This window comes from Panthera pardus, unplaced genomic scaffold, assembly GCF_024362965.1.
Source record: "Panthera pardus isolate Hobbes unplaced genomic scaffold, ASM2436296v1 HiC_scaffold_15, whole genome shotgun sequence".
Classification (NCBI taxonomy): domain Eukaryota; kingdom Metazoa; phylum Chordata; class Mammalia; order Carnivora; family Felidae; genus Panthera; species Panthera pardus.
The window spans coordinates 78543410-78569350 of record NW_026526710.1 but is presented as its reverse complement, the minus strand read 5'-3'; the positions used below and the strand labels follow the sequence as shown (position 1 = coordinate 78569350).

General features: G+C 37.0%; 1 long non-coding RNA gene across 1 annotated transcript; it reads left to right on the top strand.

The window, feature by feature from the left end:
• The first annotated feature begins 31 nt into the window (after positions 1 to 31).
• Positions 32 to 25740, top strand: LOC109256851 (uncharacterized). Its single transcript, XR_002075794.2, has 2 exons — positions 32 to 130; positions 25567 to 25740. It is a non-coding gene; the product is annotated as an uncharacterized LOC109256851 (long non-coding RNA).
• The last annotated feature ends 201 nt before the right edge of the window (positions 25741 to 25941 follow it).

Genomic DNA, 25941 nt, shown 5'->3' with positions numbered 1-25941 from the left:
CTCCATGTGGAGAGAGGAGCATAATCCTCCTAAAGGCGAGGCAATCTGGCACGCTCTGTCTTGTTCCTTCTTGATTCCCTTCGATTTGCCACACCTAACTTCCACTGCCTTCTGATGATGCACAGAAAAGGTAATTTTTTTCAGAACTTTTGAACTTAAAAATATCTTTATTCTATTCTGACATATCAGTAGTGATTCGGGTATATAATGTGAAAGTGGATAATTTTTTATCAGAATATGAGAGAATTGTTCCTATAGTCCCATGCTTCCACTGGCATTATTGACTATAACCAAATGGTGTCATTTGCAATTATTTATGATGGCCTGTATAGTCATTTAGCTTTTAAGATTTACTCTTCACTTCAGGTCTGTTGCAAGTTTAAACCAATGCATTTTCTTATGGGTCCTTTTTCAATTCTTGTTTAGGGTATGGGCTTGACCAGTTCATTGGAGAATCCCAAATACCTATTACTGATAGGTCTTTTCTCTCAGGCTGCTGATTTCTCATAGACAGAATATTCCAATCTTCTATCAGGGTTTTTGGAGCTAAAGGAGGCATTGAGAGTGGAGAGGCTCATCGTTCAATGTGTTGACTTTAACTTTATATCCTTGATGTCTGTTTTTAGTATTTCATCTCTATCTTGTCTTTTGCTGTGAATTTTGAGTCTCATGGCTTTCTTCTCTCTACAAAATAATCCTGCAATCTTTCAAGCAGGGTTAAAATAGCTGTGGTTGCATGACTCTTGTTCACTGTGTGTGCACGTGGAGCAGGGGAGAAGTTCTAGTGGTTTCATATGTATTTTTATTTGTTTCTTATACAGACCTTCAACCAGTCCTTTGAGTTAAGCCCCATCATATTTCACAAGGTCAAAAGTTTTTATTTCGTCTGACTTCTAAATATGTGACAGTATGCAAGAAAATCCACGTTATACATTATAATTAGTATTGGAGTTGTGAAACATCAGGAATAAATAATTTAAACATGAGGATTTGGAGAAATTCAAAAGCTACCTCTTGTTCTTTAGTAGATGGGGGTAAGATACAGTCCAGTAGAAGAGATAACATCCAGGATATCAATAAATAAAAATGGGATAATCTATGGTGGAAAAAGTATTGAGGAAATTTCAAAGATAACCACAAGGGATAATCTTCCAGTGGCTGAGAAAAGTTGTACCAGTATTGAAGAGAAAACTGTACAAACACTGTCTTCACTTATGGGAAGAATTCTACTAGTAATAGAAAATCACTGTTCATTGTCAAGAATTGAGTTTTCTCTCTCCATTTCTTTGTGTCCTCTTTGATTCCTTTTGCCTGTGTTTTATAATTCTCAAAGTGTAGGTCTTTTACCTCTTTGGTTAGGATGATTTCATTAATATCTGGAATTTAATAAATAAAACAAATGAGCAAATGGGAGAAAAAAAAAGAGACAGAGAGAATAATAAAGAAACAGACTCTTAGCTCTAGAGAACAAACTGATGGTTACCAGAGGGGTGGAGGGTGAGGGGTGGGTTAAATAGTTGACAGGGATTAAGGAGTACACTTGTGATGATGTATGGAAATGTAGAGTCACTATATTGTAAACCTGAAACTAATATTACATCATATGTTACGTAATCTAAATAAGGAAAAAAAAAATGAAGTTTCACATTGTAAATGATAGCTACAGAAAAAAAGGTACCGAAACCAAAACAAAACAAGCAAAACACAAAGAAATAGTTTCTGTCCAGTAAACACTGAAACAGAATTTTCAAAACATATGAAAAAGTTTTGGGGTTCCTGGGTGGCTCAGTTGGTTGAGCATCTGACTTTGGCTCAGGTCATGATCTCACGGTTCGTGAGTTCAAATCCTGTGTCGGGCTCTGTGCTGCCGTCTCAGAGCCCGGAGCCTTCCCTTCTCTCTCTGTCCTTCCCCTGCTCATGCTCTGTCTCTGTCTTTTTTTCTCCCTCTCTCTCAAAAATAGATAAATATTTATTTATTTTTTTTAAATATGAAAAGTTTTATTGAAGACTTATTCTTCAAATTTCTTTTCAGATTATTTCTGCTGTCAGTTACCCTCATGTTAACTGATTTGGTCACATCATAACCACTATTCACTTTGAACATTGATATGTAATGTTCTGCCTTTCAGTGAAATAGAACTTTTGTTATATCATAGGTATGTTTGATTCACAGACAGGAAATACATTAGATAGCAAACTGATTTTAGAAATAGAATTCCTAACAGCAAAACTTTTATTCGTGTCAGTTATGTTCAATCTGAAGACAAGGAATTCTTTGCCACTCTTTTCTGATCTGATGTAGGAGCTTTGTCCTGTGGTTTACTTCACATTCAGCAGTATATTTCGCCTTCAGCTCCCCCTAAAACCATACTGTGTGAGTTTTCAGGGGTTTTCACGCTGTCTTCGGTTTCACATAGCTATGAGTAAGCTTCCTGTAACAAATTCTTATTCATAAGAATGGAAAGGAAAAAAAATACATTGCAAATCATCTTCAGGAGACTCATCATTCCTTTTTCCAACTTTCATGTTCTGGTCCAAGTACTTCCAAATATCCCCATCTCCTGAATTCTCGGTTTCGAAATTTATTGTCTGCTTCCTCTAAGTGGTGTCATATAAATTATATGAAATTGCCCTACTGCAGGAGGGAAGAAACATTTTATCCCTCGGGAGAATAAAACCCTGACCACACTTTCATAAACACGGTGAAAGGTTTACTCTTTGAACAACTTGTTTCTGGTGATTTCTGTGCCACGGGAACCCCAACTACCACTCCAGTTTTCAGGTATAAAATATTTTTGCGCTCCACAGATGCCATGCATCACTCAGGCCATGGGCTGTGCATTCTTCTGCAAGGATTCGGAAACTCTCCAATTAACATGGTAAACGAGAATTGCATTGTGACCTAAATGAGTCAGGGTGGAATATTTCATCATTTTCCAAACCGAGTGACCTCGCCAGCTTTCAGACGGTTTCTATGACTCACGCTTTGGACAGACACACAGAGGTGGGGCTCTGCATCGGAGAGTAAGCTTGAGTGCCCAGTCAGGTCTCAATATCCAGAACTGGCTGTGGGCTTTCCCTTCCGAGATACCGTTTGTGAAGTTAAAGAGAGATTCTGTCTCTGTCTCTGTGTGTGTCTCTTTCTCTCTGCCCCTCCCCCTCTCATGCTTTCTCTCTCAAAAATAGATATTTAAAAATGTAAAAAAAAAAAATGATACTTAGCAAACTGATGAACAAGAACAAGAGAGTAAGCAAGTGCTTGTGTGTAACCCAAGGGTAACAATGGATAACAGCAGCAATGGCAGAATGATACATTTTTATGAAATCCACAAAACGCTTCTTCAACACATTTTAAATTGTTTTTAACGTTTATTTATTATTGAGAGACAGAGAGACACAGAGGGTGAGCAGGGGAGGGGTAGAGAGAGGGGAGACACAGAATCTGAAGCAGGCTCCAGGCTCCGAGCTGTCGGCACAGAGCCCGACGTGGGGCTCGAACCCACAAACCGTGAGATCATGACCTGAGCCGAAGTCAGTTGCCCAACCGACTGAGCCACCCAGGCGCCCCTTCAACACATTTTAATGTAACGACATAAGTCAAATATTATTTCTAAAGCATCATTCCTGGATTTATTACAGCAAAACAAACTAGATATAGAAGAAATGACAATTCCCATACTAAATACTTGTTGCTACTGGGCATGAAGAAGAGGTCTTAGGGGAACAGGACTGTATTCAGAGAAAACAATGTGTTAATAATGTTAGACTCTTTAGATTGTCTTTGAGCACAAACTTGCTACAAAGGAAAAAATCATACAGAATTAAAAAAAAAATTACAATGTCTATTTATTTTTGAGACAGAGACAGAGCGTGAGCAGGAGAGGAGCAGAGAGAGAGGGAGACACAGAATCCCAACCAGGCTCCAGGCTCCAGGCTGTCAGCACAGAGCCCCATGCGGGGCTAGAACTCATGAACCATGAGATCATGACCTGAGTCGAAGTCAGACGCTTAACTGACTGAGCCACTCAGGCGCCCCCAGATTTTTTTATTTGAGTCCAGAGTAGGTGAATTTGTATTGACTGTAGTCTGACAGATGTCTGAGGAACAAAATTCCTGATTAGATCCAGTTGGTATAAGGAAATGAAAACACAGTTGGATCAAATAGATTTTTCCCTGTAACATACTACACAGACTTTATTTAGCTTAAAAAACACACATGTTACGGAGAGGTTACAGAATGCTTGAGCTCTATCTCTACTAATTTAGGAACCCTCTTTGGTAAACAAGAGAACCCTCTGCAAGATCAGGCTAAATCAATAAAGATGGACCTTCCTGCAAAAACCCTACTTGAAGTTAAAAGATCATTTGCAGCCTTGGAAGGATAGGAAACTATTCAGAAGGAAAAATGCAGTCCCGTTTAAGCGGTTTGCTCAGTTAAGGGAAAAGCTTGATTAGGTTTCTACAAAGTATAATTAACACAGATAGCAGTGAATGAGACATAGTGAATAATATCTCACAAGCAGCAGGATATTCTAATAGCAGTTATTCAGTATGCTCTCAATAACAAAATAGCCCTCCAGAAACTCATCTCATTTCTAAGTATTATTAAACGTATATCCAGAAAGATTTTAAATACTTTTTGTAACACATAAATACTGACTTTTGAAAATCTTAATTTCTGTTAGCATTTTCAACGATCTAATGAGTAGTAGTCACTAAAGCATGGATGCTTTGCAATTAATATAACTAACTTTTCTAAGCCTTTGGTTAAACTATCTCCATTTAGAAGAGAATGGGATAATTACACTACCCTTCTACGTAAGTCTGAGAAGAATCCATACAAGATGGAAATATCATCCAAAAAGATTTCCTCAGCGTGATTACCTGAAGTTTAGAATCCCTCTTAAACAAAATTAATATTGTATCTATATAAAATATAATATTAAATATATATAAATATAAATATTAAAATATTATATAACAGTTAATATTATATAAAACCTATACTATATCATGTATTTCTAAGACTTTTGATTAGTAAGAGTATAAAAAATAGAGTATGAGTTAATTCGTTGTTTTGCTACTTAGTAAAATAGTAACTCTAACTCAAAATTGTATTCAGTGTATAAAATTCAATATACAAAGGGAAAAAATTGGTTTTCAGTTAAATGATTTCCTGAGCTGACTACTACAATTTCACTCCCTAAATTAACTCTGACCCAAAATTCAAAATGCAGTTAATTAAATGTCATATATGTTTAAATCCACAAACCACAAAGTTATCATGATACCTTATATCTAAAACTTTCATACATTGAGACTAATTATTAAAATATAGTAATGGTTCCCCAAATATAATGAATTTGATATTCCCTATATTTAACCTGAAAAATATCTCAGTGTATGTTCACATGTATGTATACGGATAGAGGACAGATAGATATGATAGGTAGATAGATGATAGATAGATAGATGATAGATAGATAGATAGATAGATAGGTGTCATTTTAATAGAAGAAGAATAAGTAGAAAATAATTGAAAATCAAAGACTTGCTAATATTTTGAAAATTAGAAATCTAGGTAAAGAAGCAGCACGTTCTATGTTATTCAATAAAGTAATGTAGGACTGTTCTTTCAACAAAATATAGAAGGGAATGTATAACATTCACCAGAAGACTAATATCATTCACTGAATGATTAAAAAAAAGTATGGTGTAATTCAGTTTAATTAACTAAAGAAAATAATTTCCTTCTGATTTTTAATACTGAAATCGATGTGTAAAGTTTGATTAATCTTATTTAAACATTATTCTTTTCTTTTTTAAAAACTATTTATTTATTTTGGGGCGCCTGGGTGGCTCAGTCGGTTGAGCGTCCGACTTCAGCTCAGGTCATGATCTCGCGGTCTGTGGGTTCAAGCCCCGCGTCAGGCTCTGTGCTGTCATCACAGAGCCTGGAGCCTGTTTTGGATTCTGTGTCTCCCGCTTCCTCTGACCCTCCCCTGTTCATGCTCTCTCTCTCTGTCTCAAAAATAAATAAATGTTAAAAAAATTAAAAAAAAAAACTATTTATTTTGAGAGAGAGAAAGAGTGTGAGCAGAGGGCGGGGAGAGAGAGGGAGAGAGAAAACTCCAAGCAGGCTCCACGCTGTCAGCACAGAGCCTGATGCGGGGCTCGAACCCACAAACTGTTGACATCGTGCCTGAGCCGAAAACAAGAGGTGGATGCTCAGCTGACTGAGCCAGCAGGTGCCCCTAAACATTGTTCTTTTAAAAGTTATTATTTTTATAAAATCTTTCTTTTTTTAACTTTTAACATTCTCTACATTCTTTAACTTATTAAAATATGTGGTTTTTTCATTCCTGTTTGTAGTTTTAGGTTTTCATAGGATTTTGAAAGTGTTTTATTTTTTAAATGTTTACTTATTTATTTTGAAGGGGAGGGAGAGGAAGGAGCAGAGAGAGGGAGGAAGATAATCCCAAGCAGGCTCCACAGAGTGAAGCCGAACGCAGAGATGCATCTTATGAACCGTGAGATTATGACCTGAGCTGAAATCAAGAGTTGGTCGCTTAGCCCACTAAACCACCCAAATGCCCCAGGCTTTCATAGGATTTTAAAAAGTTAATTAAAATTTAAACAAATGCCCATACATTTTTTTATAGCTGTACTTTCAGAAAAACTAATTACTTGTGTTGGAAAATATAGACTGGACAAACTGCTACCTAATACAAAAGAATATCGTGTCATCGATGTTAAACATTTTACATTAACCAGGAATTGTGATAGCTTCTACCTTTAGCCTTCACATATTAGAATAATAATGTAAGGGGATATCATGTTCCACTCCTCTTTTATATCTATTTGAGGTAGTACCTGTGCATGTGGCTAAAAGAAAAATAAAAATGTAATGAAATTACATGATAGATGTAGAATTTTGAAAAATATTCGACAAGATTACACTACAGAATATCTTTGCCTGTATTCATCTGTCTATCGTCTTCTTCCTCCTCCTTCTCATCATCTATCATTCCATCCAGGTAAGTGTGTTTATCACACAAACACAAAATATGGGTGTGTTTATCAAGGATTACTTTGGAAGCTGGGGCACCTGCGTGGCTCAGTCGTTTAAGCATCTGACTTCGGCTCAGGTCATGATCTCATGGTTCATGGGTTTGAGCCCCGTGTTGGGCTCTGTGCTGACAGCTCAGAGCCTGGAGCCTGCTTCGGATTCTGGGTCTCCCTCTCTCTGCCCCTTTCTTGTTTGTGCTTTGTCTCTCTTTCTCTCAAAAATAAACACTAACAACAAAAACAGCAACAATTTTTTTAAAAATAATTACACTGGAAGCAAAGCAGAACATATATATTTCCCTTCATTAACCCTTATACTTTATTATCTGAATCACATCCTACTCACTAAATTTCCTGAGCAGAAGTCTTTGAAAGAAAAGCAATTCATAAGAACATAAATTTGGGCTTTATATCTGTAAAGTGAGTAGTTGAGTTCATAACTTAAGAGATAGAAATTAAGAGTTAGTAGAGGGACTGGAATCCTGTATAATGTAGAATGTATAAGTGTACAATGAAGAATTTCTTTAAGATTCTATAAATCACTTCAAAATGAAGATAAAACATTTAAAATAGTGACTGTTATGTGTAGTACAAACAGAGAAACTTGAACTGCATTAGCATGGAGCAATTCATGGATTTTATTATATCAAAAGAGGAAAATGAATAAAATGATAAATTATAGAGAAGTTTAAACCACTTCATGAATAACAAGTTACATAGTGAGTACATGATAGAAATTAGGGTGTTTTAAGTGTGTGTACTCATGTTCAAAGTTGATACAAACACACAACAGCATCACTAATTTTAGTAGTTCAAATTCTATCTTGTTATGAACTATCTCAGCTATGGTTCATAAAAAAATTAAAATTAGGACATGAACAGTTACACGTGTTCACATGTTAACTGCTAAATAAATGATTTCCAAGGACCAGTAGAAAAAAATGAAAAAAAAAAAAAGATTGCTTGCCAAATAGATAAAAACATTTTTATTTTCTTTTATTATTCTATTATTTACCGTTATTTCTAGATAGAAATACAAAAATGATTATAGTTAAGCAATAATAAATATCTGTGTAATGTTCAATTTGATGGAATACTATGTGAAAAATAGTTATATTAACATATGTATTATTTGTGGGTTAATACACTTCCATTGATAAACGATAATGGAAAAATAAATTGATAGTTATGCATGTATTGGTTGGTTTAACTTTCTTGTGTCACCCTTTTCTATGTATCTTTTAATCTTTACAATTTTAGCTTTACTTTATAGTTATGTAAAAGTAACTTAAATATAGTTACATTAGTACTCTGGGGGACTAATTTTGGAACTGCTTCAAGAAAAAAAATTACAATAATGTGACCATATTAAAGAAATTTAATGAGTATTTTTATATCACATTAATTAAATTTAAGTCTTATAAAATATTGATTTATCATTGCCATTTTTTAGAATCATCATTTTAGCTGGCATCATCAAGTAAATAACTGTTAAACAGTGTTATAATTGTTTAAGTTGATACTAATTTAAAAAAAAATCAGGGGCACCTGGGTGGCTCATTTGGTTAGACTTCAGCTCAGGTCATGATCTCTCGGTCTGTGAGTTTGAGCCCTGTGTCAGGCTCTGGGCTGACAGCTCAGAGTCTGGAACGTGCTTCGGATCCTGTGTCTCCCTTTCTCTCTGCACCACCCCTACTCATGCTCTGTCTCTCTTCGTCTTTCAAAATTGAATAAATGTTAAATGTTTTTTTTTAAATCATAAAACAGTCATCTAAGTCACAGGGTGAAAGAATTATGTGACTGCTGTTTATCTACACAGAGTGGAAAAATACTGGTCCAAGCTTTATTCTAAGTCATTATTTCATTTGATTTTCTTATGTCCAGTAACTAAACTTCAATACATATTTTTTGCATAGGTTTTAGTTGGTTTAGTTAAAATGTAGAATATTTTTAGTGCATGAAATATTTTTGATGTATGGAATATTAAATTTTCTTCTCTCTATACATTGTTGAAAAATAAATGTGTTATAATTTTGAATTATTATATGCTCACATTGATTCCTGGGGACAAAACTCACTACTGTAATGATTGCTTCAATAATCAAATCTTGTTGAATAATATTTTAGACAGCAGCATACAAACAAACATTAAAAAAAAAAAAAACAAAGATAGGGGCGCCTGGGTGGCTCAGTCGGTTAAGCATCCGACTTTGGCTCAGGTCATGATCTCGCGGTCCGTGAGTTCGCGCCCCACATCAGGCTCTGTGCTGACAGCTCAGAGCCCAGAGCCTGTTTCTGATTCTGTGTCTCCCTCTCTCTCTGACCCTGCCCCGTTCATGCTGTCTCTCCCTGTCTCAAAAATAACTAAACGTTAAAAAAAAAAAAAAAAGATATTTTTATAAAAATTGTGTTTTAATGGCCAGTTCCTTAGTCATCATGTATTCTTTGAAATAATGTAGGGTTTTAACCACACAAAAAAATGTACCTACCTTAACTAAATGGAGAATACAGTCATTTTGACAATTGTATTTTCTTAAATCAGAGTGGGGTTAAAGCAATGACCTTCAAACTTTGGTATCCATCAGAGTTTACAAGGAGAAGTCTAACCATCTGCATTTTTCTACCAACAAAAATAAACCCCAGCAGACTGTGTGGTCATGCCACTGTAGACAGAAGTGGGAAAATGATATGATGGGGAGGAATTAGCTAAGAAAGCCAGTCAGAACCAATATGGCATGTGGCTGAAATGGTACCACGGCCAGACTCAGTGGATACAGAGCTGCCGAACTGTTGTGTTGGAAAGGCACAAGCCGGAGTCCATGGTATGTGTGTTGGGCTGAGTCTTTAGGGATAACTTAATACTTCAGACTGTGGAAATCTAGAAGTTACAGGGACCAGAATGCATTCTGGTTCTTTCAGTGTAGGAATTTTTATTAACAAAAAAATAAAGTATTCTGTAATCAAGTTTTAGGGTGTATTTTGTGGAGAATATATAATAAATCATGTCTTACACAATTTCGATAACTATAAAAGGATGATGGGGCTTTCAGTAAAATATAAAAACGGAAACACAAAGCGGGTAGAAAATTCTAACACATTCCCATTAGTTTGGTGTGTTTAAACATATCCTTTCAATGTTTAAGAATAAATTGTTATAACTAATAAATAAATGGATGAAAAATTCAATAAATATGAAATTACTATGATTGACATGAAAATTATAGTAATCAGTGTACCAGTGTTTTTTATTTAACAAAAAAGAAAAAGTTCTTTAAGAAAAATCACATTTCATGCTGTCTTTGTAAATTCTTTTAATATTCCTTGAAGCTAACTTTAGGTACACAATGAGCAAATATATTTACAACAAAAGCCCATTTTCAAGTACCTTACTCTAAAGATGGATGGGGTTTCTGTTTATAAATATATCATAAAAGTAAAAACCATATAAAACTATACTAATTCTTTATTCTACACTGTGCATCATACAAAATGGACAATCGATAGTAGTTATTGATGAATTGACTTATTTGTCTTGGCCTTGTTCCTATTTTATAAATGAAAAAAGAAAATTGAGTATTTAAAACAGAGACGTTTAATATAAAACATAAATAAATGCTACATATTCTCCTAGAAGAAAATTAAATCAAGATATATTTCTTTTAGAAGTAAGGACTTCTGTAACATCAGAAGTTGTCTTGTTGGGACACCTGGGTGGTTCAATCGGTTAAGCGTTGGACTCAATTTGGCTCAGGTCATGATCTCGTGGTTTTTGAGTTTGAGCCCCACCTCAAACAATGTGCTGGCAGTGTGGAGTCTGTTGGTATCCTCTCTCTCTCCCTCTCTCTCTGCTCCTCCCCTGCTCTTTCTCTCTCAAAATAAATAAACTTAAAAAAAAAAAAAAAAAAAAAAAAAAAAGAAGCCATCTTGCTGTGTTTCTTTCCAGTACTTTTCCTATAGTTTTTACTGTGTTAATCCTACATCACATATATATTTACTTCATTTCATAAGCACTTTCCTACAACACTAACGTTTCCCATAAACATTATAATGTCCACATAATGTTTCTCATGGTGTGTATGGCCTGGTCTGCAGCCCATTAATTGCTGAGGTTGTTTTGATTTAGATCAAAATGTCTTTATTCCATTCTCTTACAGAGAATTTAATCCCTTTTCTTTCCAAAGCTCTTCTCCTATGTAAAGATATAATCAACATATTTAGATCACTTGTCACATGCTTTCATAGGCTATAGTGTTGCAAATGGAATTCCTGGCCACCACTTCTGAAGTTAGTGATATACACTGCCAAGTTTCTTTCCACAAGGTGGCAATCTATGATCCTCCTTTTAGAATGTCAATCCCTAAGGGCAGGAATTCCTCTCAGCGTGTTCCCAAGATCTACTATATAGAAGGAACTCAATAAGTATGTATGTCATTTATGAAAGAAGAAATGGAGTAATGCAATCTGTAATGCAATATTATCGCATCCTTGAAATTACCAAATATGAAACGTGCATTCTCTGTTATCATAGATGAAAACATACTATGTGTTTTAATTTTATCTCATACATAGATCTCTGGCCATTGGGGTTTGCTTGAGGGGTGATGTGAGCCTGTCTCTTGCAGACAAGTGTGGGTTGAGGAGCCTCTAGCACCTGGGGTACCCAAGTGTTTCTCATTCCAGGACGACCCTGTCTCCCATTGGAGAAACGAGATTTCACGAGATAGACCTTCCTCTGGAGAAAGTGATTGGCTAGTGCCTGGGCCTGATTCAGCCATTCACTGAGCCGCCCCTGACGCTCAGAGTTTTCCAGCTCAGCCTCTGCTTCCCTGTTCTACCATCAGGATCTGCACTCACTCTTCATATACCCTAAGCCTCTGATGGGCTCTAACTGTACCCCATTTACCTTCCTGGGAAACCCCACACAACACCCACCCAGACCAGGCCCTGGCCTTGGCCCACAGGCATCTCCTGTGGTGTTCAAAAGAGAAGAACATTTCCTGATGCGGGGGCTTAGGTGGATGGGCCAGCTCTCTCATCCGAGGGTGCCAGCAGTTGAGCTAGGACAGAAAGAGAGAATAGTGCCCTAGGGCTGCTCTGCAGGGAAAGGCTCCAGGACCTGGCAACATAGTCTCCCGGGAAAGTTCTAGATACCTCACAGATGCTGGAAGGAAAACTGGCCCCCTTGGATTTGCAATGAAACGTAGCACTCAGATTATTGCAGCCTTAGACCTTGACAGATGTCAGATCGGGGCCCCAGATCTCTGTGCCAAAAGTCCATATCCACTACCTAGGGGCCCCTGGATTTACAGCTGGTTCATGCGTATTTCATCCCATTCTGGCTTCAGTAGGTCCCACCCCTTCCGAGCCTTGGGCCAGAATCCCTTCCCTGGCACCTGGCTAGGCCCCGAGGCAAGGCGCCAAGAGCCCGTGAATCTAAGTGACTCTAAGCGACTCTAAGTTCAGGGGCCTCCAGGGCATAATCATACATCATAATTTTTCACAATGTAAATTTTGATATATAATTAGGAAGCCATCAAAGGCATTGAAGGATCGGTATTGAATATAGAACATAAAAATCTGAAAGTAAAAATTCTAGTAGAAAAGAAAGCAGTTTTGTGTGACACCTTCATGTTTTAAGGACTCTCTGTGTTCTAACAATAGATCACAACAATGATTAAGATTTTGATCAATGCTGGGGCACCTGAGTGGCTCAGTCGGTTGAGCCTCCGACTTGGCTCAGGTCATGATCTCGCGGTTTGTGAGTTTCGGCCTGGCGTAGGGCTCTGTGCTGACAGCTCTGAGCCTGGAGCCTGCTTTGGATTCTGTGTCTCCCTCTCTCTCTGCCCCTTCCCCACTTGTGCCCTGTCTCTCTCTACCTATCAAAAAAAGATAAATGTAAAAAAAATTAAAAAAAAAAAGATTTTGATGACTGTTGAAGAACTACCTCACTAATGACAGTATGAAAGATTGTAGAAAAGAAAAACTTTTAATGTTGAGCACAGGCTAAACATATTCTAATATTTTATTTGTTCTTTGCTACTTTTATTTTATAACAATACACAATAACAATAGAGATATTAAGAGGAAAGGTATTGCTGATTTTCATATGAAAAAAAAATGCCCTGGGATATTGCGTTTCTGACGTATTCTAGTTTCATCTTTTCCATGGACATCCATCTTATTTAACTGTTTAAAAATGATATTATAAACTAGTGTTAAAATAACTATTGGGTTATATAAGAATAGTTGCCATAAACATATCCCTTCGTGTATTTATTTAGGAATGCATTATTTGATCACTGACCTCCATCCATAAACCAAGGTTCTGAATCACTTGCTGAGATTGCATCCTTATGAACAATAAAATAGGGGAAACTGTAGATTTTTTTAAGACATCCATACATTTAGGCAATTAGGAAAAGAAAAAAGTGTTCATGAATATCGTGAAGTGAAATTTGAGAAGACAATAGATGCTCTTACTGGAAGAACCTAACACAGATGAAAGTGAGGGTAGGTCCCATTGAGTGAAATGTGTGATGAGACATGGAATTGAGTAGAAATGAGATAAAGAATGTAAAAAATGATTTTTTAAGGAGAAGAAACTGCACGTTTAAAAACTTGGATGAAGATGAGAAAGTTCGGTTTATTTAAGACACCAAAGGGAGGTCAAGGTAGCAGATAAAACATTAGTAAGATCAGGTCACGTTCTATCGGACAAAGAAAGGAAAAGAATAAAAATAATCCTGTAGATTTGATCGTGAAATGAGAGTATTTTTGTCTTTTGAAATTATTTATAAAAAACACACAATAAATGTATATAATATAAATGTACATAGGATAGAAATATGTAGAAATAATATACACATATGATAAAATTAAAATATGAAATATATATATCTTTCAAAGTTGGAACGTCGCCTCCATGTTATTTAATTTACTCAATGTATTTGAAGACTACAGAGAGTTTATTTAATATGTGTATATCGGTCAAAAATACTACTTTTTCATATGTTTCAGGAGAATCTGGTGTGACCATCAGGGGAGACTCAGCTTCTCCTTGACAAATCCCAAATTAATTATTAGTTTTTTAATTCTATTTTTAAAGTAAGAAAAGAAAGTTTCAGAAGTCCAGGTTGCAGATATGAGCCAGAGGGATTGTTCCATAGAGCCCGTATTTTTCTACCCTTGATAATATCAGTAACAATTAGGTAATGTTAGGTACAAAAATAAACAATTGAGTAAAATGACCATCTTTTTTACTGATTGGACATCTCTTGGAACTATATAAAAGGTCTGAGAATTCCTTCTCTTCTCTCAGCTACCTCCCTCCCAACTGTTGAATAGTAACAAAAATGATTTGCCAGTTTCCAGCCTTTTGGGCAAAGGCTGGTCACCACTACTCTTCCTCTCATGGATCAGCTTCTCTTTTTATTTCTAGGAAGATTAATATTTTTAGAGGCACCTTGGTGGCTCAGTCTGTTAAGCATCTGACTTTGGTTCAGGTCCTGATCTCAAGGTTTGTGAGTTTGAGCCCTGCGTCGGGCTCTGTGCTGACAGTACAGAGCCTGCCTCTGATCTTGTGTCCCCTTCTCTCTCTGCCCCTCCCTGGCTTGAGCATGCTCTGTCTCTCAAAAACTTAGTCATCTTTTAAAAATAAATAAACATTTTAAAAAAGATTAATATTTTCCAACCTTTTCCTTCTTATTTGGGGCACTGAAATGATGCCTTTTTTATTTTATGTAGGTATTACAAAAAAGGAAGCACACAAAAATTCTCAGGAAAGAGCATTCCAGGTTTTCCTTTTTTTTTTAATTAGGATGAAAAATTTCTTAAGAAATTAGGGTATCATTGGTCGTGGTGCACCCCGTTTTCCTTGTGACAATATGCCCATTACATCTGTTCACACATGATGAAATTATTGACCTGTGGAAATGTCCGAGGGTAAACATGACATTGAACATAGTTTTCTCTCTCACTGTTTTCGCTTACAGACACTGAGGCCCTGCTTTGATAATATATCAACTTCACTTTGCCTTGGTCTTCTTAGCTATGTGTTACTTCACCAATATTTTTAAAGAATCAATAATAAAGCTTTTCCATTCAGGCTTCTGTAGCCCACATGTGTGAATGAAAACATAGAGAATATGTAAGTTATTTAAAATGTTGATGACATTTCCACTAGGCAACTTGCATTCTGTATTTTTGTCGTCACCGGATGAGATTACATTTATGAGCACACACACACAAAAGTTTTATTGTAAAGCACACACAGATTTGACTTGAAGTGAATCCATTTCATAATTAAGTTTGACAGAGATAGCATTAAAAAGTAGAGTAGAGTAGAGTATAAAGCAGATATCCAGAAACTTAGAAGGAAAAATATGTACCGATTCTGTTAAAAGAAAGAAAGAAAGAAAGAAAGAAAGAAAGAAAGAAAGAAAGAAAGAAAGAAAGAAAGAAAAAGGAAGGAAGGAAGGAAGGAAGGAAGGAAGGAAGGAAGGAAGGAAGGAAGGAAGGAAGGAAGAAAACGGGAGAAATCCATGGAGGCAAATTGCTGATTATATTTCTCTTCTATAATATACGATTTTCTTTACACAAAAATAAGAAACAAAGACCTGAAACACTGGGGCAATGTGATCTGTGATCAACATGAAAAGAAAGTTAACTTAGAAGGAAAGAAAGCTGTTAGAGAAGCTACAAGTAGAGAATCAGACTGGAATCTGGAAAACCAAATGAGAATTTTATAAGAAAAGTGAAAGAAACTGACAAATACCTGACAAAAAACCATAAAGAATATTTAAATAAATAGAGTTAGCATTAGGTAAAGAATAGAAGCCTCATTATCTCATGTTAGATAGTAAAAATCTGGTAAAAAAAAAATTGCTCTTCCTCATATAACTTAGTTATCACTCAGAGGTTTTTGAGTTCCTGCAAATACTATCAAGATGATAATGTCTTTCTCGAAAATGATGAACCATCATTTCTTAAGACCACTGATAGGGGCGCCTGGGCGGCTCAGTTGGTTGAGCAACCCAATTAGGCTCAGGTCACGATCTCGTGGTTTTTGAGTTTAAGCCCCGCGTAGGGCTCTGTACTCACAGCTCAGAGCCTGGATCCTGCTTCACATTCTGTGTCTCCCTCTCCCTCTGCCCCTCCCCTACTCATGTTCTGTCTCTCTCTCTCTCACTCTCAAAAATAAACATTAAAAAAAAAAACCTAAAAAAAAAAGATCACTGATATAATTTAGATGTATAGTTATAAAAACTTTATATAAATATTCATTTATTTATAGTTAAGATAGGAATAGAGATATGTTTTTTTTAATTTTTTAAACGTTTATTCAGTTTTGAGAGATGGAGAGACAGAGCATGAACGGGGGAGGCCAGAGAGAGGGGAAGACATAGAATCTGAAGCAGGCTCCAGGCGTTGAGCTGTCAGCACAGAGCCAGATGTGGGGCATGAACTCACGAACTGTGAGATCATGACCTGAGCTGAAGTCAGACGCTTAACTGACTGAGCCACCCAGGCACCCCCAAAATACAAATATATTTTCAAAGGGAGAAATATAATTATATAGATGTATATATATCATTAAATTAGTTTAAAGAAGTATATTTTTAGATACAATGCAAATTAGTAACAAAAAGTACATCTTAATAACTCTCGTCTTCGAGATAGAGTTTTTTTCCAAGTGAGTCTTACCTGGACCCCTCTATTTGTAATTTATGCCTCTTGCAATCTGACAGATGATATGTTTGAGTGTACCTCTTACCCTGCATGGTCTTAATGTTTTTACTATAAAGATGGCTCTCTGAAAAGAGATGTCAACACTGTTAAATTGAAAGCCATTTCATTTGTTTTAATTTATATGAAACTGAATTATATTTTTGGCTTCCACTTAGTGGAAGGTCATTAGAGTGTAATTGTCCCATCAGCGATAGTCAGAAAATGTAGGCATGAAGCCATAAACGATAAATTCATTTCACTGATCCTTTGGGGTTTGTTTTAATGCCTTTTTGTCTGTTAGCTTTCCAACGATGTTGGATATCGTAGACAAGATGAAAAGCAGTGATGATTGGTCATATTCATAGTAAATTCATTTTTTTTTCAGCTGGTTCCCAAATGAATATTTAATATTAACATGGTGAACAGTGTTTCATGCCTACTAATATGAAGGTGACATTGCTGTTTTTGTTTTTGTTTTTATTTTTCTTTCTCTCCAGAGTCATTACTGCCTAGAGATGGTTGTGGTAATAGTTTAGGAAATGGAATTAGAGGATGCTTAATAAAATGGTGTTTTGCTGATATCCCTGAATATTGTTTCCTTTTTCTAGCTGATTTCTCACAATGAAAATACTAAATACTATTGTAACAGTATGAGGATTTTGTGAATCTGAGCTGCTCTGTAGAACACTGCACCAAGTTTGATCTCAGATGAACCCTGATACTTGTCACGCCTACTATGTTCAGAATCCCCTCCAAAAAGAGTGGCCACCAGGGATTATTTTCACATAGGATGCTGTCCTCTGAATCATGTGACCTGGATGCTTGGGTCAAAGTAGACTGAGATTGGTCCTTAAAATAAAGGGCAGTCGTCATTAGCCTAAATCGGTGATATGAAGTCTTGCCAAAGAACATGCCCTATTTTGATGGTGACTCGTTAGACCAATCTGATCTTCTTCAAGGAGTTTGGACACAAAACACACAGACACACAAATATAGGACATAAAGACAACCCATAGGGGGCACGTGGGTGCCTCAGTCCATTAAGCGGCCGAATTTGGCTCAGGTCATGATCTCATAGTTCATGGGTTTGAGCCCCACTTTGGGCTCTGCACTGTCAGCACAGACAGACCTGTCTGTGAGAAGCTGTGAGCACAAAATGTCCTGAAGTAGGGAAAGCAAAGTAAGAAGTCACTGGAAGTGTTATCAGATGTAAGCAGAGAAGAGAAACAGAAAAGCCACAAGACAAAAGTAGCTAAGTGAGTAATGCAGGGCTGCTATTCGGCTGGCACACACTGGTATGGCCACTCTCTCTTTTAAGCATTGAAATACATTGAAAATAATTGGCAGATTGCTGCTTCTCAAAGGTTCCTATGCATCCATTCCTGGCCACCAGCTACCCTGGCCACTGTCCTATATCCAGAAACTAAAGTGCAAGGAACATTTATTCTGATGGATTGAGGATTGTGCCTTACTGATGATTAAATATTTCCATTTTTACTCCTGCACATTAAGGTGCTATGAAGGCTTGCCCCTGAGGAAATAACAGGGTCCTGATCCATATTCTGTAAGACCTCGCAGGTCCGTAGGAGGCTTGATTACAAGGTTGTGTCAAGTGCTTATTCACTTCTCTGACACGTTATCACAAAAAGTGTCTGTATTTGAAGAAATTTCTATTCTTTCCAATCAGATCAGGTGAGCCTGACCATAATACAGGTTACCAAAAATATAAAGTTGGCTTCCAAAAACAAAAACAAAACCTGTTTAAGGAGACTCAAGGTATATGGCATTATCATTCTTATGCTCTGAGTTGTACTCAAAGCATAAATGTCACGAAACCTTCCCACACTTCCAAGAGCTAGATATACATGTGAATTACTTATAGTTTCATTAGTAGTTTTGGTTAATCACATTCTAGAGCACAGTGTTCTTAAACAGATAAATCATAAGAGAAATTGAAGTACTTCCATCGTTTTCTGGTTACTTATATCAGCCATATTACATATAATGGAAATTATTCCATAAAACATAAATACAAATAGTGCATATATATATCTTTTCACGTGCATATATAAAATGTGTGTGTGTGTGTGTGTGTGTGTGTGTGTGTGTGCATGTGTCTTTATGCAATCTGTGATACAATAGAGACTCCTAGATCACAGGAATCCAAAGTCTCTTCTCTTTCCCGGATACACAGTTAGACTTCACTTTCTAGTTTCCCTTGAGGTTAGCAGTGACCATGTGACTGAGTTGTTGTCTGTCACAGCAGAAGTGTTATATGCTACTTCCCTGAACGACCCACAGAAACTCCCTCAGGGTTCCTTTATCTTTCTGGCTGGCTGGACTGAAGACAACTTCCAGAGTAAACTTGGAAGCCAGGAGTCGAAACGGAGCACACGGCCTAGGGACACCCTGTTGCTCTGTTTACTGCATAGCACTGCTGTCTCAGAAAAAAAAAAAATTATTATGTTTTAGATATTTTGTAGTTTTGGGTCTACTTGCTATAGCAATTACTCTATCCTAACTTGTTCATGGTATTAAATAGTAACCCTTAGAAGAGAAGTTTAGCTTGTAAGAGATTTAGAACGTGTTATCCGTAAAATAAAAGAATAAATTCAGTATCCTATTGAGTTTATGTATAAAAAGAATAATGTTTAAATCTTGGTGATACCGCTAGGTTTCCGGCCAAGTACTACTAAAAGCTATGACGGAAGTTACATGAGAGCAAACATCCCATTTTATTTTGGTTCGATAATGTACACCTTGCACTCAGAATGGTTCTTGACATATGGCAGTTTGTCCATAAATACTTATTAAATAAATACGCAAGAATTGCGATTTATGAAGATGATCTGTTAATTTTCTAAAATGTTTTTCTTAAAATTGAGCTCTCAACTTTATCTGATGATTTCCCAACATGGCAAAACTTAAAATTGGGTAATTTGAGGACAGTATTTAAAAATGAGGTATGAGGGGGTGTCTGGGTGTCTCAGTCATTTAAGTGTCCGACTCTTGATTTTGGCTCAGGTCATGATCTCATGTTTTGTGGGTTTGAGCTCCACATTGGGCTCTGTGCTGAAAGTGCAGACCATGCTTGGGATACTCTCTCCCTCCCTCTCTGCCCCTCCCCCAATCATGGATATGTGTGTGTGTGTGTGTGCGTGCGCACACACACACGCACACACACATTCACTCTCTCTCTCTCTCTCTCTCTGTCTCAAAATAAATAAATAAACTTAAAAAAATAAGGTGTGAGCACGGTGACCAAAGTGCAAACAATTCACAATGAATAAATAGCACAGTGTCCTGTAACTAGTAAGAGAAACTTACTGTCATCTTGCAGAAACTGCAATCTTCAGGCTAAAGATTTAGCTATCTCCCAACAACCCTACAGAAATGATTCAAAGAAATAAGTACTTCAACCGCACTCCCCACATACCGTCCAATTCCCACTTGTGGTGACCAGTGGCTGACCCAAGTAGCCATTTCTGGACAAGTATTCTTATACCTGGTAGGTAATAAATAGATATGAGGAAGGGGCAACATAATGTGTGGGCTTGTTTAAGTTTATCTATTTATTTTGAGAGAGAGAGAAGCAGAGGCGGGGTCAGGGGGGAGAGAGAGAGAGAATCCCAAGCAAGCTCTGCACTATATCAGTGAGGTTGAGCTCTCAACTTTATCTGATGATTTCCCAACATGGCAAAACATGGCCAGAGGTGGGGCTTGATATCAGGAACCATGAGATCATGACCTGAGCTGAAATCAAGAGGCAGACTCTCAACCAACTGAGCCACCCAGGTGCCCCTAATACGTAGTATTTAATCACTCCCCGCCTTGACGTGTAGTTTAAATTCTAAAGCATGAGATAAAGATGAAGAAATTAAAGTGATAGGATACAAAGTAACTTCTACTGATAAAGTCATACAGAAAAACAAAAATTAGATGTGCCCACAATTTGCTTTCCTCTCCTGGGATTAGCATGTGGGAAAGCCTATCCTCAAGAGAAATTGGATCTTGAAACTCTCCCTTAAATATCCTGAGCCCCAAAAGTGAGGATAGAGGAAAACAGCCACTTAAACTTTCTCAAGAAGGAAGGATTGAGTCTGAACACTAAAATAGTGGAAGTGTAGGAAAATACAGCCTGCTCAGGCATGCAGACTGGAAAATGTGAATAAGAAAGTTTCAAGCCACTTACGCTCATGCTCAGCATTTTCTCCAACAATTCCTCCTTGTCTGTTTCCAGACCTCTTCCTCTTCATTAGCTCTCTCCAATCAGCATGGCGGACACACACTTGTCTCCTCCATTCCAAAAGTAAATATATTTCCTATGGATCCCCTTCCTCTCAACTAAAGCTTTTACTGGCCAAGTTTTACAAAGCAATTTTCTTTACGCTCTGGCTCCATTTTCCGACCTCCTGCAACTCCACTTTTCAATTTGTGGGCATTTAGCTTCCACTGTTCCATTCATCAATCTATGTTTGCTAATATTAAAAAAGGGATCACAGGTCCAAAATGGAGACACTGGTGCCAAGCCCATGTCAACAAACCAAGACTTAGTAGTAACCTAAGGGCAGTTTCAGCCTCTCCCAGGAGTGTAACCTTTAACTGGTCAGTCTGGAGTTACTTGGTCAGCATCAATGAGGTAATCCACTGGATAGACCCCATCTGTCCCCCATAGGAAGGTGACCTTGTTGGAAACCCATTCTTTCCTTGTCTCTCTCACCTTTCTGACTAGAAAACCCTTCCATTTGGTACAGCTTCTTGGAGAGCCTTTTTATTTGCGGGATGTCAATTCATGAATTGTTGTCTAAAACCAATTTGCTATTTAAATTTACTCAGTTGAAAATTTTGTAACACTAAGATCACATGAAAGTTCCTATTTCCAATGGCATTTTTCAGGTCTCTCTCTCTCTCTCTCTCTCTCTCTCTCTCTCTCTTTCTCTTTCTCTTTCCTCTCTTTGTCTCTCTCTTAATTTACCCTCTCTGATGTATCAACGGACTCAACCACACCCTCTTGGAAAAATTCCTTTTCTGTGACATTTCACCCTTTTCTTCCTCCTTCTGACATTCAAGCTCTATATCTCAGTGTTTGTGGCATCTCCTCTTCTATTGGGCCATTAATCATTTGTGTTACTCAAGTTTGATCCTGAGTCTTTCATTTTTTTTTAATCTTAAAACTACACTCCAACCACAGACCATTTTATCCTCTCTCTTTGGCTTCACATATATTTTTATCTTTAGATCTGTATACTCAGGTATTTATTTGACATTTCCACTTTTAAGATCTAAATTGATATTAAAGCCATGTTCATAAGTTCTTCATAATCTAAATTAACTCCATAATCTAAACTGATTTCCAAACTTCCATCTCAATATTTCATGACTTATTCCTGCAGTTAGTTGTATCAGTAATCTGAGGTAGGAATGAACATTTCATTCTTTCCACCTCCCACAGCTGACAAGTCATAATATTTTATTGGAAATAACTAAAAATAGATATATTTTACTCAACTGCTTATGTCTTGCTTCATTGATTCAGGGAACAGGGGAAATAAAGTGATAGATAAAAATGAATACATTTCAGAGGGCTCTAAGAAAAGGTAGCACCCAAGTCATATTCCTAGTAGAGACAAAGTCATGAAACTAGATGTGGAAAGTGCTTTTGCTTGTTTGTTCCAGGCAGAGAGAGAAGAAAGAGGCAATGATCCTATGTAGTTTTGAATTTGAGATATGATGAAAGACAAAAGATTGGAACAGAATAAGGGAGAGGAAAACAGTAAGGGCAGAATGGGGAGATGTATCGAAGCCATCAAATTGGAACTTTCTTATGGGAAAATAACATATGGTTTATGGTTTTAGATGAGTATTTTTGTTTCCTTTTAAAATATTTCTTAAAGTTTGAGAACAGTTTTAGATTTACAGCAAAATTATAAAGATAATACAGAGAATTCCTGTATACCCCACATCCAAGATCTCCTATCATTACCATCTTATATTAAATAAACCAACAAATACATTATTATTAACTGAAGTCCAAACTTTATTCAAATTTGCTTAACTTATACTTAATGCACTTTTTCTCTTCTAGGACCCCACCTAGGATACCACATTACATTTAGTTGTCATGTCTCCTTAGACTCCCTTTGGCTCAGTTTTTTGTTTGTTTGGTGGGTTTTTGTTTTGGGGTGTGTGTGTGTGTGTGTGCGTATGTGTGGGTGTGTGTGTGTGTATTTGACATTACTTAGTTTTGACAACTTTGAAAATTTTGAGTACTGCTCAGATATGTTGTAGATTGCATCACAAATAGAATTCTCCTGGTGTTTTCCCCCATGATCGTATGGGTTTATGAGCTTTTAAAAGAAAGACCACAAAGGGAAAATGACTTTTATTTCATTTTCTTATACACATGTATGAAGTAGCACAATGCTGGACAGGAGAGGTGAGAGAAGAGATTCTTGTCCTGTCTCTGATCTTAGAAAGAATGGATCCAGTTTTTCACCATTAAGTATTATGTTAGCTATAGGCATTTTGTAGATGTCCTTTCTTTTTAGTTTTTTATAAGTGCTTTAATTTTTTTTTTTAATATTTATTTTTGAGAGAGAGACAGAGCGCAAGCAGAGGAGGGGCAGAGAGAGACACACACACACAGAATCTGAAGCAGGCTCCAGGCTCCAAGCTGTCAGCACAGAGCCCAATGCAGGGCTCAAACTCACAAGCTGAGAGATCATGACCTGAGCTGAAGTCAGAGGCTCAACCGACTGAGCCACCCAGGCTCCCCTAGATGTCCTTTAAAAAGTTAGGGAAATTCTCTTCTATCCCTAGTATGCTGAGAGTGTTTGGGGTCTTTTGTTTTCTCATCATGAACAGATGCTAAATTTTGTGAAATGCTTTTCTGTATTGATTGATCTTTAGTTTACTCTGTTGCTGTATTGGAACACACTGATTGATTTACTAATGTTGAATCTGCCTTACATCCCAGGAATAGGTTCCTATTCCTCCACAGAAACTGGGGGGTAGAGGCATTATCTTCCTTGCTGGTCACATGTCAGTCCTACTCTCCTGAAAAAGACAGTCCTGGGTTGTAAACCTGACAAGAAGCTGTTTAAAAAAAGATTTACATACATCTCAAAGGAGTAGAGTAAGAATTTGCAATTGCAGGCTTACAAAACAAATGTTCTAAAAAAAAAAAAAAAAAAAAAAGGGAAAAAGGGAGGTAGGGTGTCTCTCCCATTATTTTAACAGGGAAAATCATTTTTATTTTATTTTTAATTTTTATGTGACCTTGCAGTTGGTGGTGGTGGAGGAAACATTATTAGGTTTGGCTTATGCTTTATTTTTATTTTTATTTTTGTTTATATTTCTAAAGATTTTTTTAAAAAGTTTTCATTTATTTAAGCAATCTTTATACCCAAAGAGGGGCTCAAACTCACAACCCTGAGATCAAGAGTCACATGCCCTACTTACTAACGCAGCCAGCCAGGCGCTCCCCTGTTTTTCCTTTTTTTGAAAGATTTTTATTGGGTTTGGTATATATTTTAGAGGTCAAAATGACTGAATTTGCTGATGGATTTTGATGTTGACATGACAGTTAAGAAATAAGGCAAGATAATCGAACTAAGTAATCGGTGAGTTGTAGCGCTATTCATTACAACGTGAGCACAGGGAAATGGGAACCTGGATTACTCCCTGTTATTTGTTAGGTTTCAGTGAATTATTTGATGTTGAAATGCAGCTGAATTTGGGGCAATCGGGGATTCAGAGCAGAGGTGATGGCCCCAGGCATACCATCTAGAGTCCTTGTAATGTAGATGATTCGTGTAGATGGGGTGCTGAAGATCATCCAGAGAGTACAGGTATTTACCCGAAGGAATCTGATGAAAGATTAGGTCCCAAGGAACTCAAACATTTAGAAGACTAAGCACAGAGAATGAGAAGAGGGAAATTAGGAGAAAATGAGGGAAACATGGAGTCTTTGGAGGCAATTAAAGAAAGACGTTCAGGGAGAAAGGAACTGGTATGTGTCAAACCCTTCGAAGTGTTTGATTCTATCCTCACTTTACAGCACTCTTTCTGTGACCCCCTGGTGTTCAAACACACCTCACATGCACCCTATCCCTTATCTTCTAGAACCTTTGAGTCCCCTGATTTTCCTTCCCCAATACAATCTGGATTCCATCTCCTTTTCACCTGATTTTTCAGGGCTCATTTTAAATCTCTCTCTCCTTCAGAAAGACCCCCCCCCCCAACTCCTCCTAATCATTTAGATCTTTCTGGTAGGTAAGCTCATTGTGCCTCGTAGCTCTCTGTCCTAGCACTTAACCACCTTTCAACTAGAAAACTTGTGTAGATTTTTTAATACCTCTTGCCTTCAATAGATTATAAGCTTTAAAAATTCAGCAACCAGATGGTCTTGTTCACTTCTATTTTCCCACCACTTGGCACAAGGAAGCATATTTGTCGTATAAATGAGACAATAAATGAAACAAATGGCAAACTATTTTGGCTTTTACCGGACTGTTTAATGCAACCACAGGAAATAATCTTTCCAACTTGCTCCCATGCAAACGAAATGTACATTTATTTAGTCAGTACTTTAAAAGTCGGTAGAGGTTGTGGAAATAAATAAAGGAAACTTCACTTAAAAGGTGATAGGGGGAGCTCTCGCCCACCTAGCCTTCACAGCAGCCTGCATTACCAGCCAGAAAAAGGAAGATAAGAACTATCTTGACAAGGGAGGACATTTTTTCACAAAAGAATTTTATCTCTTGCTTCTAGGAAAAAGAAGGAAGATCTCTCCCTGCCACAACAATGCACTAAGGGCAGTTTGCAGCCAGTGAGAAACCACCGCAACCTTGAACTCTTCTTCTTCTCCAATGAACTTTTGTTTAAAACATCCCTCCCGTATTTCCTTCTAAAACCTAATAAAAACTGACCTTCCCTTTGTCTCTTTAGATTTGCCTGTGGTTCATTATAGCTTACTTGTCCTGAATTGCAATTCCTCTGCTACTCCCTAAAGTAAACTCTGGTAAAATAACTGGCTATTTTACTTCTAAGGTTGACAATGTTAAGATAATAATAAAGCCACTCCATTCAATTTTTTTAAAGGTGTTTTCGCTTAAAAGAATCATTCTGCAAATGCATCACATCAAT